General features: G+C 48.3%; 2 long non-coding RNA genes across 6 annotated transcripts in view; one reads left to right on the top strand and one right to left on the bottom strand.

The window, feature by feature from the left end:
- The window catches only part of LOC308474695, a 102,013-nt gene that overhangs the window by 7,827 nt on the left and 81,607 nt on the right, over positions 1-12,579 (bottom strand). Inside the window, exon 1 of one of the 5 annotated variants that reach the window (XR_013984858.1) lies at positions 1,528-1,618. The exons of the other annotated variants lie outside the window; for them this stretch is intronic. This is a non-coding gene — a long non-coding RNA (uncharacterized lncRNA). Of the gene's footprint in view, positions 1-1,527; positions 1,619-12,579 lie in introns of those variants that run through there. 5 annotated transcript variants of the gene reach the window in all.
- Positions 1-12,579, top strand: part of LOC308474709 — a 52,162-nt gene that overhangs the window by 25,329 nt on the left and 14,254 nt on the right. The gene's annotated exons all lie outside the window — the stretch shown is intronic.

Raw genomic sequence — 12,579 nt, 5'->3', positions numbered from 1 at the left:
GAACAAAAGAATGCACGAAATAAGGTTATAATTTGCTGAAAAATTTTATTGTAAAGAACGCACGGTGAGGGAGATGTGGGGAAGTCCGGTTGGTTATGGAAAAATGCTTTGAAAGGATGATTTTCTTTTTCTTTCTTTTTTCTCTTCTGTTATTTCTTTGTATATCTGATTTTGTATTTCTATCTGGAAAAAATGTAATAAAAAATATTTAAAAAAGAAAAAAAAGAAAAAGCTCAATATGGAGGCCAAATGGCCGAAATATTGGGAAATTTTGGAACAAGAGGGAGACAAATTGAAATTGCAGAGTTTTGAGAAACTAAAAAATAAAGTGCGAGATTGGCTTCATTATTATCAGATAATGGAGGCATATAATTTGGACAAGAAAATTGGCTTCCAGGTGGAAAAATCAAAATTGGAAACAGACTTGTTAGATCCCAAAACCAAGATTTTGTCAAAGATGTATAACTTGCTGTTGAAATGGAATACTCAGGATGAAACGGTGAAATCTGCTATGATCAAATGGGCACAAGATGTTGGACATAACATAATGATGGCTGACTGGGAACAGTTATGGACCACAGGTATGAAGTTTACGGCATGTAATACCTTAAGAGAGAATATTATAAAAATGATATACAGGTGGTACATGACACCAGTCAAGCTTGCAAAAATCTATCATTTGCCCGATAATAAATGTTGGAAATGTAAAGAAACTGAAGGTACATTCTTTCACCTTTGGTGGACGTGCCCAAGGATTAAGGCTTTCTGGGAGATGATTTATAATGAAATGAAAAAGGTATTTAAATATACCTTTCTGAAGAAACCAGAGGCATTTCTCCTGGGCATGGTTGGCCAATTGGTGTTAAAGAAGGATAGAACTTTCTTTATGTATGCCACAACAGCAGCAAGAATACTTATTGCAAAGTACTGGAAGACACAAGATCTACCCACCCTGGAAGAATGGCAGATGAAGGTGATGGACTATATGGAACTGGCGGAAATGACTGGCAGAATCCAAGACCAGGGAGAAGAGTCGGTGGAAGAAGATTGGAAGAAATTTAAAGACTATTTACAGAAATACTGTAAAATTAATGAATGTTAGAATGATGTCGGAATGAAGTTAAGTGGTTTTTAGCAGTAATGTTATAAAGGAATATGTAAAAATGGTTGTTGACAGGTGAGAACCTAAAGCTATTATATATTAAGATAAAGGATTAAGATAAAAATAAAGAGGGAAAGGATTTGCTGAATTAATTAATTGAACTGGAATACAAAAAATGGAGGTGTGAGGAGGTCAGGGAAACAAGTAAATGAAAGACAAGATTTGGATTGTATGTTTTCTTTTTTCTTCTCTTTTCTTTTTATTTTTGTAATATTTGGAAACTTTAATAAATATCTTAAAGAAAAAAAAAAGATCCCACCTCTTTGGGAGTCACTGCAAGTGGTGCTCAAAGGCAAGTTTAAAACGAATAAAGTGGAGAGCTGTGAAGCTGCTCAGAGAAGAAGCATGTGAGAAGAAGGCCTTACCTGGAGCCAGCAGCATGAAGAAGAGGACAGCCACAGAGAGGAGGCAGAAGATCTTCATGGCTGGAGGTTTGTGGGAATCCTGGAGATACCAGAAGCCAAGTGGAAGAGCAACTGCTAGGGGAAGGAGAGGTCCCTCTACTTATAGGTGGCTGGAGGACTGATGAAATCTTGTGGGATACCAACCGTTGTTTGCAGGATGGATGTTGCAAGCCCTGAAGGGCATGTACCAAGGACCAGCCAAAGACCACAGAATCATAGGTTCACAGAAGGGACATCAAGGATCATCAGGTACATTCCCCTGCAGTGCAGGCATCACAGCTATAGCATCCCTGACAGCTGCCCATCCAACCTCTGCCTAAAATCTCCCTGCAAAGGAGAATCAGGCACCATCTGAAGGGCTCTGTTCCACTGTTGAACAACTCAGAATGTGAATCTGTTGGTTTGTGTCTTGCTTTCTGCTCACAGTGGCATGGCATCTTTTGATAGCGGTTTGCAGGCGGGACCAGGAACTGGGCGCTGTGGGTGAACAAAATCCTTCCCACTAGCCCAACTCTAGACTCCATCATTGCTGGGCAGGCATGGGGCACCGAGGGTTCACAGGACCGTGCTGTGCTCCCTCCTCACCTGCCCACACCAAGGGCGGAGCCTGCCTGGCCATGGCTGCTCCTGGCAGGTGCACCCCCCCAACACTGGCTGGGTGGCCATTTAGCGTGGGGCCAGGGTCCTAGCAGCAAGGCCAGGCTGTGCTCCAATGGGCAGAGACGCCTAGCAGCAGGCAAGGCAGGGATCCTAGCATCATGTGCCTGGGGCTACAGACCACCTGGCCCTCCCCATGATGAGCAGGAGAAAACAAGCTTGCCCCTGCCTCATTGTGACAGCCCTTCAGAGTTTCTTTCTGAATTAAAAGCAGGCATAAAGTGTTGTGGGAGTGTTTGCGCATCTGATGGATGAAGAAGGGGAGCCCACCTCAGTTTTCCTGATGAAAAGAAAGATAAGGCAGGAGAAACCAATCTTTGGGGCAGAAGGCTGTTCATGGCTACCAGCCAAGATGGCTACTATCTCCCTCCCCTGCAGGAGACAGGAGGCCTCTGAACATCATTGGGCCAGAATTGCAAGTGGGGAGAGTGGTGTTCACTCAGGTCCTCCTTGCAGGCTACCAATGGCCATGGATCACATGGGATTCCCAGGAACTGGCATTAAGAAGCATTGTGGCCTCTCACTGTTGAGGCAGAGGATCTCCCTCATGCCCAGCAGCCCCTGGTCTGCATTTCAGGCCATCAGAGTTGGTGGTCATCCCTGCCTCCTGGGCGAGGGAGTTCCATAGTTTCACTACATGCTGCATGAAGAAGCCCTTGGTTTTATCCCTCCCGAATCTCCGGACACTCAGCTTCCGGTCATGTCTCCATTGCACTCCTATATGGACCCACTTTACCTCCCATTGGGAAACCCCTGCATCTCTTCCACCTTTTCCCCACACACAACCTGCTCCACTGATCCAACTGCTTGTTAGCCTAGGCATTCTGGAGGGCAGTGTGTCAGCATCCGACAAAGCACTACCTGCGTTCTCCATGATTCCACATCACTTTGCTTGAAAACACAAACTCATCAGCATTTTGTGGTGAATTTTTTCCTAATACACAGGCATTTTTATGTAATCGTACCTAATATACCCTTTTTTTTGCAAGGCAGTCCCCCCCCCCCCCATTCTTGCATGCTATTTTCACCCATGTGGGTACATATTACACCACTGTATGTGTTTTGGTGGACATTACTTGATTGAACTGCCTTGCGGAATTCATGGAAGGAGAACACTGGGAAGGACAGATCTGTTCCAAATCATGCATAGTTGCAGAAAGTACATGCAGCTGAGGTACAAAACATTTTTTGGGGAAATAGTCCAGCCCTGATGGAGGTGTTCTCACGCAGTCTATGCCCAAGAACCAGGTAATCTCCCAACACCACACCTGCTTGGGGGCCCAGCTAGAAGGGCCTTTGGCCTCACCCTGCTGCAGGACTCTTCTCAGGCTCAGTCCTGCAGATCCATATGGAAACATTTCCTCTTGAGCTTGCTCACCACCCTCTCCAACTCAACAGGTTGTCCCCAACTTTACAAACTGAGTTCTGCATCCTTTCCCTGGGCACCACCCAAAGCTGATCGAGAGGCTTGTATCCCACATTGCCCAATACTTTGGAATAGATTTTGAGGATGCAACGGGGTGGGGTCTGTAGGGGAGAAGAGCAGGGATTCCCATCCACAAGTGGAAGTCTGTGGCTCTGAGCTTCATGTGCCAAGGATGAGCCAAATACCACAGAATCAGAGGTTCACAAAAAGGACATCAAGGGTCATCAAGTCCATCCCCCTGCAATGCAGGCATCACAGCTATAGCATCCCTGACAGCTGCCCATTCAACCGCTGCTCAAAATCTCCCTGCAAAGGGGAAGAAGGCACTTTCTGAAGGGGTCCCTTTCACTGCTGAACAACTCAGAAAGTGAATCTGTTTGTTTGTGTCTGCTCACAGTGGCACAACATCTTTTGATGTCCCCTGGGGGGGGGGGTTGCAGGCGGGACCAGGGCCTGGGCGCAGAGGGTGAACAAAACCTTTCCACTAGCCCAAATCTAGACTCCATCACTGCTAGGCTGGCATGGGGAACAGAGGGTTCACAGGGCTGTGCTGTGCACCCTCCTCACCTTCCGACACCAAGGGGGGATCATGCCTGGCGATGGATGCTCCTGGCAGGTGCTCCCCCCAAACACTGGCTGGGTGGCCATTCAGCATGGGGTCAGGGTCCCGGCAGCAAAACCAGGCTGGGCTCCAGTGGGCAGAGATGCCCAGGAGCAGGCTCTGCGGGGAGCCTTGCATGGGGGCATCTGGCTCATGCCCCCTCAAAATCATGTGCCCGGGGCTACAGCCCACAGTACTCCAGATCGATTTCTTGTGCCAGCACTTCCGCTTGGGCAGTTGTGAGATGTTGGTCTGAGCTGTGTCCTCCCCAGTGATATTTAGCAGGCAGTTGCTGGTCTTTTGCAATCTCCACAGAGATGGGCCCCAGGAGATGTCTTCAGCATCCTTTCCCAAGAGCCTGAAGTTCAAACCCAGCAGGCAAGGTGGGGAACCTGTGGTCACAGGGCTAAGCCCCATTTCCCCACCTGGTCTTGCTTCAAGTTAACGGACAAGCGTTGCTCCATTGGATGCCCACAGGCAGCAAAGTTGGCTAAAGCAACTGCCAGATGCAGAAAAGTGAAATTGGGAATTAGCTCAGATCAGAAGGTGATATCGGGCAACAGTGCATGGGATTGGGGAGCAAAAATGCCAAAGAGATCCCTTTCCATGCAAACAGATTCAGGGATGGAGCTGGAGAAATGGGGCAAATAACACATGTGAGAATTCCTTGAAAATATTGTTACACTGCACCCAAATTGCTGAGTATGGAGAAAACCCAGGGGCTTCAGTGTTTGCCCAGACTTCAATTTCTTTGAGCGGAGACTTTGGTGTCTTTAGGAGATATGGGTTTGTTTTAAACATATAGAGAGAGCCTGAGCATAAAGTGGATGGGGTCACAGCATTAACACCCCCCAAATCATCCCCCTCATTTCCTCACAGCTTTGGATCCCCAACACAATAAACAGCAATCTGTGTCTCCAGCTTCCAGGCTGCTTCCAACTCCGCTCTCACTTCCAACACCACACCTGCTTGGGGGCCAGACTAGAAGGGCCTTTGTTTGTTTTTTTTTGTTTTTTTAAATAATTTTTATTAAAGTTTTGAACAACAAAGAAAGAAAAGAAAAGCATACACAATACATATCTCAAAAAGAAGATAACAAAAACACAAAAAAACAAGATTCAACAATAAAAGAACAAAAAAACATAACAATTGAAAACAATATCTCTTTTCCATTTCCGTTTTTTAGTTATTATTTTCTGGACTTCCTCATACCTCCCTCTTTTGTATTCCAATTCAAATTGTTTGTCCAGCAATTTCTTTTCCACTTTTTTAATCCCAATCTTTAGCTCAGACTAGAAGGGCCTTTGGCCTCACCCAGCTGCAGGGCTCTTCTCAGGATCAGTCCTGCGGATCCATATGGAAACATTTCCTCTTGAGCTTGCTCACCACCCTCTCCAACTCAACAGGTTGTCCCCAACTTCACCAACTGAGTTCTGCATCCTCTCCTCTCCTTGGGCACCAGCCAAAGCTAATCTAGAGGCTTGTATCCCACATTGCCCAATACCCTGGAATAGATTTTGAGGATGCAATGGGTGGGGTCTGTAGGGGAGAAGAGCTGGGATTCCCATCCACAAGTGAAAGGCTGTGGCCTTGGATACAACCCCATCAGTGCCGCACCAAACTATTCTGCTGCCCTTCCATGCACTTGAACATTCTCCAGATCCATCTTTCCAAGGGAAAGGCAGCCTTAACCTAGTCTTTTCCTGGACAGCCTTTGAGCACTGCCCTGCTATCTATTTGTGAGTGTGTGTTTGTGTGTTGTGCTGCTTTTATGGTATTTGTGTTGCTTCCTTGATGCTTCGTTTTAATATTGCTGGGTTACCCTAGTTTGAGCTTCTGTGCATTGTTGAGAAAATATAGGGGGAACTAGTAGGTCAGGGCAATTCTTTTATATTTGAATTTGGAGATGGGGGAGAAGTATCAGTGCCAGTCGTGAGCTGTTGGTCTGGGCTGTGCCTGTAACATTTGGAAGGCAGTTGCTGGTCTTTTGCAATCTCCACAGAGATGGGCCCCATGAGATGTCTTCAGCATCCTTTCCCAAGAGCCTGAAGGGCAAACCCAGCAGGCAAGCTGGGGAACCTGTAGTCACAAGGCTAAGTCCCATTTCCCCACCTGGTCTTGCTTCAAGTTAACGGACAAGCGTTGCTCCATCGGATGCCCACAGGCAGCAAAGTTGGGTGAAGCAACTGCCAGATGCAGGCCAGGGAAATTTGGAATTAGCCCAGATCAGAAGGCGATATTGGGGGACATTGCATGGAATTGGGGAGCAGCAAGGTCAAAGACATCCCTTTCCATGCAAACAGATTCAGGGATGGAGCAGGAGAAAAGGGGCAAATAACACATTTCAGGTTCCTTGAAAATATTGTTACGCAGCACCCAACTCTCTGAGCGGTGAGAAAACCCAGGGGTTTCCTTGCTTGCTCAGAGTTAGGTTTCCTTGAATGTGAGCGGAGATATAGATTTTTTTGAACATATAGAGAGAGCCTGAGCATAAAATAGATGGGTTCACAGCATTAACACTCCTCAAATCATCCTTCTCAGTTCGTCACAGCTTTGGATTCCCTACACAGGAAACAGGAATCTGTGTCTCCAGCTTCCAGGCTGCTTCCAACTCAGCTCTCAGGACCAAAATATCTCAAGGACTTTCTCTCCCCATATGAACTGACCTGGACCCTGAGATCATCGTCAGAAGCCCTTCTTCATGTGCCTCCTTCGCAAGAGGTCCAGAGGACTGCACTATGGGACAAGGTCTTTTCTGTGGTGGCTCCCTGTTTGTGGATTGCTCTTCCCCTGGAGGCTCAGTCTGCTCCTTTAGGTGCCCGGCAAACACATTCCTCTTCTTCCAGCCTTGGACTAATGAAAAAATCTCTGGTCTTTTACACTATGTGTGGGTGTTATAGTTTGGTTTCATAATATGGTATGTATATGGATGTTTTTGTATTTTAAATTGTGCAGTGGTCCTCAAATGAAGGGTTGTATAGAAATCTAATTGACGGCTTCTGGTTTCCTGTTGCCTTAATGGCACAGCTCCAATGATAGTGGAGACCATTGGTGAAGAAATAAACAAAGATGAAAGAGGGTAATTATCTTTTTTAACTCCCCACAGGGCCCGGGGGGGAGTGAGCTTCACTCGTGGATCACCTTGGTACCTTGCTTTTGAACCTACATGGAGGTGGGAACCAGGGAGACACTCACCAATTAGCTTGCAGGATCCCTCTTAGTTGCAGCTCTTCCCACTGGCCTTATTCTTTTGAGATGCTGATGAGGACACTCCAGTGGCCAGCGAAGCTCCTAGTCTTACAAAGAAAGTTGTCTCACCAGCTCAGCAAACTCCTCTCTTAGATTCTAACCCTCTGTGGGTTCAGAACCCCAAGAATTGGAAGGGGTGCAGGGCACTCCCTGATCCACAGCAAGATGAGCAACCTTTTTGCCTAAGCCTCCAGGTGTCAACACCTCACAGGCTGCGGATGTGGAGCAGGATGCCAACTCACTTGCAAGCAAGAGGAGAGGAGAGGGGAGGTGGCATCAGGGCTGGATTGGGGGCAGAGGTCCAGGGCTCCACTTAGCAAAAAGAGGAGGAGGAGGAACCCCAGATCCAGCAGGGCTGGCTGAACCACATTTTGAGGGGCTCGCTTGCCCTTTAACCTCTGCTTGCTTCTTATCTGAAGCAACAATTGCTTCTGGAAAAAAATATTTTCCAGCTGTGGACATTTCCTGGCTCTGGAGCTAACAGAGGCATTTATTGCTAGTTGCCATAGTGCAATTCCCACTTCCTTTTGGTCAGCATCCTAAACTCCACTATGAGCAATCCAGAAAAAGCATTGGCTTGTGGGGGATATTGGAATTGAGCCTTTGGTGGTATGATGGGATGGAAGCAGGGAGGGAGGGGAAGGAGAGCATCACCTGAACCAAACCTGGTGGTTTATGTGAGATTCACTCAGATGATGGGGAGGAGGAGCTCACCTGAGGGGCCTCACCTGTCTTGGGTGAAAATGAGGCTTTGGACATCCATCAGACCCCCTTCCTTAAGAAGACAAGGATGAGGAGCCTGGAGTTCTCCAGATAATGTTGAGGACTAACAATGGTGGCTCTGAGTTTGTGTGTTTGTATGTGTGACACATTGGATAGTAGAGTCTGACCCCCAAAATCCCCCCTCCCCACACATGTTTTCACAACAGATTTTTCCAATGTTTGCATTTATAACTCACCTTAATGGCAACGTAATAGGCCAATTGAACCCCAAAAACGAGGCCTCCCACACCATTTTTGGCATCTCCCCCCAAGACGTTGACATCTCCAGTTATCACATTGGGCTCTGGTGAAATCTGCTTCTTCTTTCTCCACCTCCTCCCCGCTTTCTCTGCCCTGGTCAAGTCCTCCTTAGGAAACATCCCGTCCCTCCCTGCGCAACTGATCAAGGAAGCGCGGCAGTTGGAGAGGAGATATGGGGAAAGAGGCACAAGGAGAAGAGGGGGGCGGGCCCACAATGTGAGAAATGCTCTTGTGCAAAGCCATGTTTGCAAAAACAGCCACAAAACCGGGATGCCACCACTGACTGTGCTCGAAGAAGTCATTTTCAGAAATGCATTCAGCCTACAATAAAGATAAGGCAGGAGATACAGGTCCTTGGGGCAGAAGGCTGCCCATGGCTACCAGCCAGGATGGCTAGTTTCTCCCTCCCCTAATGGAGACAGGAGGCCTCTGAACATCATTGGCTCAGAATCACAAGTGGGGAGAATGGTGTTCACTCAGGTCCTCCTTGTAGGCTAGCAATGGCCATGGATCATATGGGATTCCCAGGAACTGGCATTAAGAAGCATTGTGGCCTCTCACTGCAGAGGCAGAGCATCTCCCTCATGGCCAGCAGCCCCTGGTCTGCTTTTCAGGGCATCCAAGTCAGTGGTCATCCCTGCCTCCTGGGCGAGGGAGTTCCTTAAGGTCCTTGCCGAGATTATGGATAGAGTTGAACCCGTGTCAAGCTCCATGCGGCATGGGGCCCCCTCTATCTGTACCTCTACATAAATTTTCTCTGTTGAGGTGGGGCAACTGGTATACCTGGAAGTCCGTGAGCTCCGTCGAGTTGCCTTGGTGCGTTGGGCCCCGGGACCTGGGGCTCTTGGATCGGTCATCTGATGCCTGGCGTCAGGTGGGCCGAGCCCGACACACCCGGGTGATGTGTCCCGATTTTCTGCACTGCCTGCAGTCTGCATTGAGGAAATGGCAGGTCCTCCTCTCGTGACTCTCCCCGCAGCTTGCGCAGTTCCCTCCTTCTCGTCGAGGCAGCTGTGTTCTGTGCGCTGCTTGAGTGTGCTGCTGTACTCGGTGCACCTCCGCCCTTTCAGATCCTGAGTCGTCAGTGAGGTCTTCGTGGTGGACCCTCGGTTGGGACAGCAGGCTTGGCCGTGCCTCTTGCGTCGACCTCTCAGCAGCTTTGTTGCCAGGGCCTCCTCCAGAGCGACCTGGAACCTTAGGTCCTTCTTAGCGTAGAGGTGTCGTTGCAGCTTCTCATCCTTCAGGCCACCAACGAGGCGGTCACGAAGCATGTTCTCCAACTCTGAGAAGTTGCAGAACCGGGCGGCTTGGCGGAGAGAGGTTACAAACCCAGTTATGGTTTCCCCAGGGGCTTGCCGCTTTGCGTAGAAGGCATTTCGACAAGCCACCACTGAGGGCTGCAGCGAAAAGTGCCCCTTCAGCCGTTCCATTATTGTTTTGTATGGAACAATAACGACGTCTTCAGGTGCAAGGAGAACCCGGGCGATTTCAAACGTCTCCTCTCCGCAGACGCTGAAGAATATTGCCCTCTTCTTGGCATCTTCTTTGTCGGTGAACCCTTTGGCTTCTAGGAGGAAGGTGAAATGGGAGGCATATGCTTCCCAGTCTCCGGATGCTGGGTTGAACGGCGAGAAGCTGCTGTCAGTTGCCATTCTGAGTTCCTTGGGTCCTGGAGCTGAAGCCTGGATACACGGTGCGAGGCAGCGGTGCGATAGGTGGCGGTGCTGCGGTGCTGTGTGTGGCCGTCAGCTCAGCGGGATCCCATCCTCGTCGCCAGTGAAATATACTCAGAGTCAAGAGTGGATTTCATGCTGTTTATTCAGCTAATAGTGGTGAGGAGGAATGAAAGTTTTCCCAAAGTATCTGCTTTATATACATTATTTACAAAATGGGCTGCACGTGATTGGCTAATTTCGGAATTCTCCTGTAGGCCAATCAGGTTGTGGATTCACTTCCATCTGGAGCTGGATTGAGTGGCTCCTGCAGACCAATCATACTGCTGCATTGTTCTAGGACCAATCAGACTGCTGAATTCTGAATCCTATTGTTCTAGGACCAATCAGACTGCTGCATTTTGGATCCTATTGTTCTAAGACCAATCAGACTGCTGCCTTTTGGATCCTATTCAACTCAGTACATAACAGCCTGGGAGAAGAAGAATTTGCCTAGCACCTAAAGGCGCAGAATGAGACTCCCGGGGAAGAGTATTCCACAAACAGAGAGCCACCACAGAAAATACCTCTTCTCACAGTGCTGCCCTCCAGACCTATTGCGAAGGAGGCACATGAAGAAGGGCTTCTGATGATGTTCTCAGGGTCCAGGTCAGTTCATATGGGGAGGGTCCATCCTTGAGATTCTGTGGTCCTGAGCCCATGTGGTGTGAGAGAGCTGAGTTGACATTCCCAACACTAGCTGCCCCTTTGGTAAAATGGGGAGGAAACAGTAAGGAATGGTCAGCCCCCAAAATAGAGCAGAAAGGGGAAGGAGAGACACCTCAAGATTCTGGATATGGATTTATGGAGGAGCTTGTGGCCTTTCCTTCAATGGAGCTGGGGTGGGATGGCCATCTGTCACGAATGCTTTAGTTGAGTTTCCTGCATTGAAGGGGCTTGAACAGGATGACCCTCAGGGTCCCTCCTCACTCTACAATTTTATGATTTATCCATGATTGTAGAAGGGTCTAAGATGATGATCTCAGGATCCAGGTCTGTACATATGGGGAGAGGTGGCATTGGAGGTAAAGAGGTCCTGAGCCAATCTGAAAGATTTGCAGGAAGCAGGTTAGAAGCTAGAGGCACAGAGATGGGTTTGCTGTGTACCAAATCCAAAGCTCTGACTGAGAAGGAGGGTTTTTTTGAGGGGTGTGTGTTAATGCTTCGAAGCCCTGCATTTTATGCTCAGGCTGTCTATATGTGTAAATAACACCAGATATTCAAACAACAGCACAGCCTCCGCTGACCTTCAATCCAAGGAAACTGAATTCTGGGCAAGCACAGAAACGCGTGGCTTTTCCCCCAACTCAGAGATTTGGTTGCTGCGTAACAATAGTTTCAAGGAACCTGAAATATGCTTTTTTGCCCCTTTTTTCCAGCTCCATCCCTGAATCTGTTTGCATGGAAAGGGATGTCTTTGACCTTGCTGCTCCCAACTCCCACCGCCTGTCCCCCGATATCACCTTCTGATCTGAGCTAATTCCCAAGTTCACTGTGCTAAATCTGGCAGTTGCTTCACCCAACTTTGCTGCCTGTGGGCATCCGATGGAGCAACGCTTGTCCGTTAACTTGAAGCAAGACCAGGTGGGGAAATGGGACTTAGCCCTGTGACCACAGGTTCCCCACCTTGACTGCTGGGTTTGAACTTCAGGCTCTTGGGAAAGGATGCTGGAGACATCTCCTGGGGCCCATCTCTGTGGAGATTGCAAAAGACCAGCAACTGCCTGCTAAATGTTGCAGGAACAGCCCACACCAACAGCTCACGACTGGCACTGATACTTCTCCCCTTTCTCCAAAATTAAATGGAAAAGCCTTGTCCTCACCTTTGGGTGCCCACTTTTTGTAATTCCCCCCATATATTTACAACAATGCACAGAATTTTAAACCAGTGTCAGCCAGAACTGTTGAAATACAGCACTTGAAAGTAACACAAATACCATAAAAGCAGCACAACACACACACACACACACACACACACACACACACACACACTCACACTCACAAATAGACAGCAGGGCAATGCACAGAGTGTCCACGGAAAAGAGAAGCTTAAGGCTGCCATTGCCTGGGAAAGATGGATCTGGAGAGCATGGAAGGGCAACAGAATCATTTGGTGCTGGACCGATGGGGTTGTATCCAAGGCCACAGATGTCCACTTGTGGATGGGAATCCCAGCTCTTCTCCCCTGCAGTCCCACTGCATCCTCAAAATCCTTTCCAAAATATTGGGCAATGTGGCATAATAGCCTCCAGATTTTGGTGGTGCCTAGGGAGAGGAGAGGATGCAGGACTCAGTTTGTGAAGTTGGGGACAACCTGTTGAGTTGGAGTGGGTGGTGAGCAAGCT

Source organism: Podarcis pityusensis, assembly GCF_964106645.2.
Source record: "Podarcis pityusensis genome assembly, chromosome: 3".
NCBI lineage: Eukaryota > Metazoa > Chordata > Lepidosauria > Squamata > Lacertidae > Podarcis > Podarcis pityusensis.
Note: the sequence above shows the minus strand (reverse complement) of the source record. Positions and strands in the feature narration are given on the sequence as shown.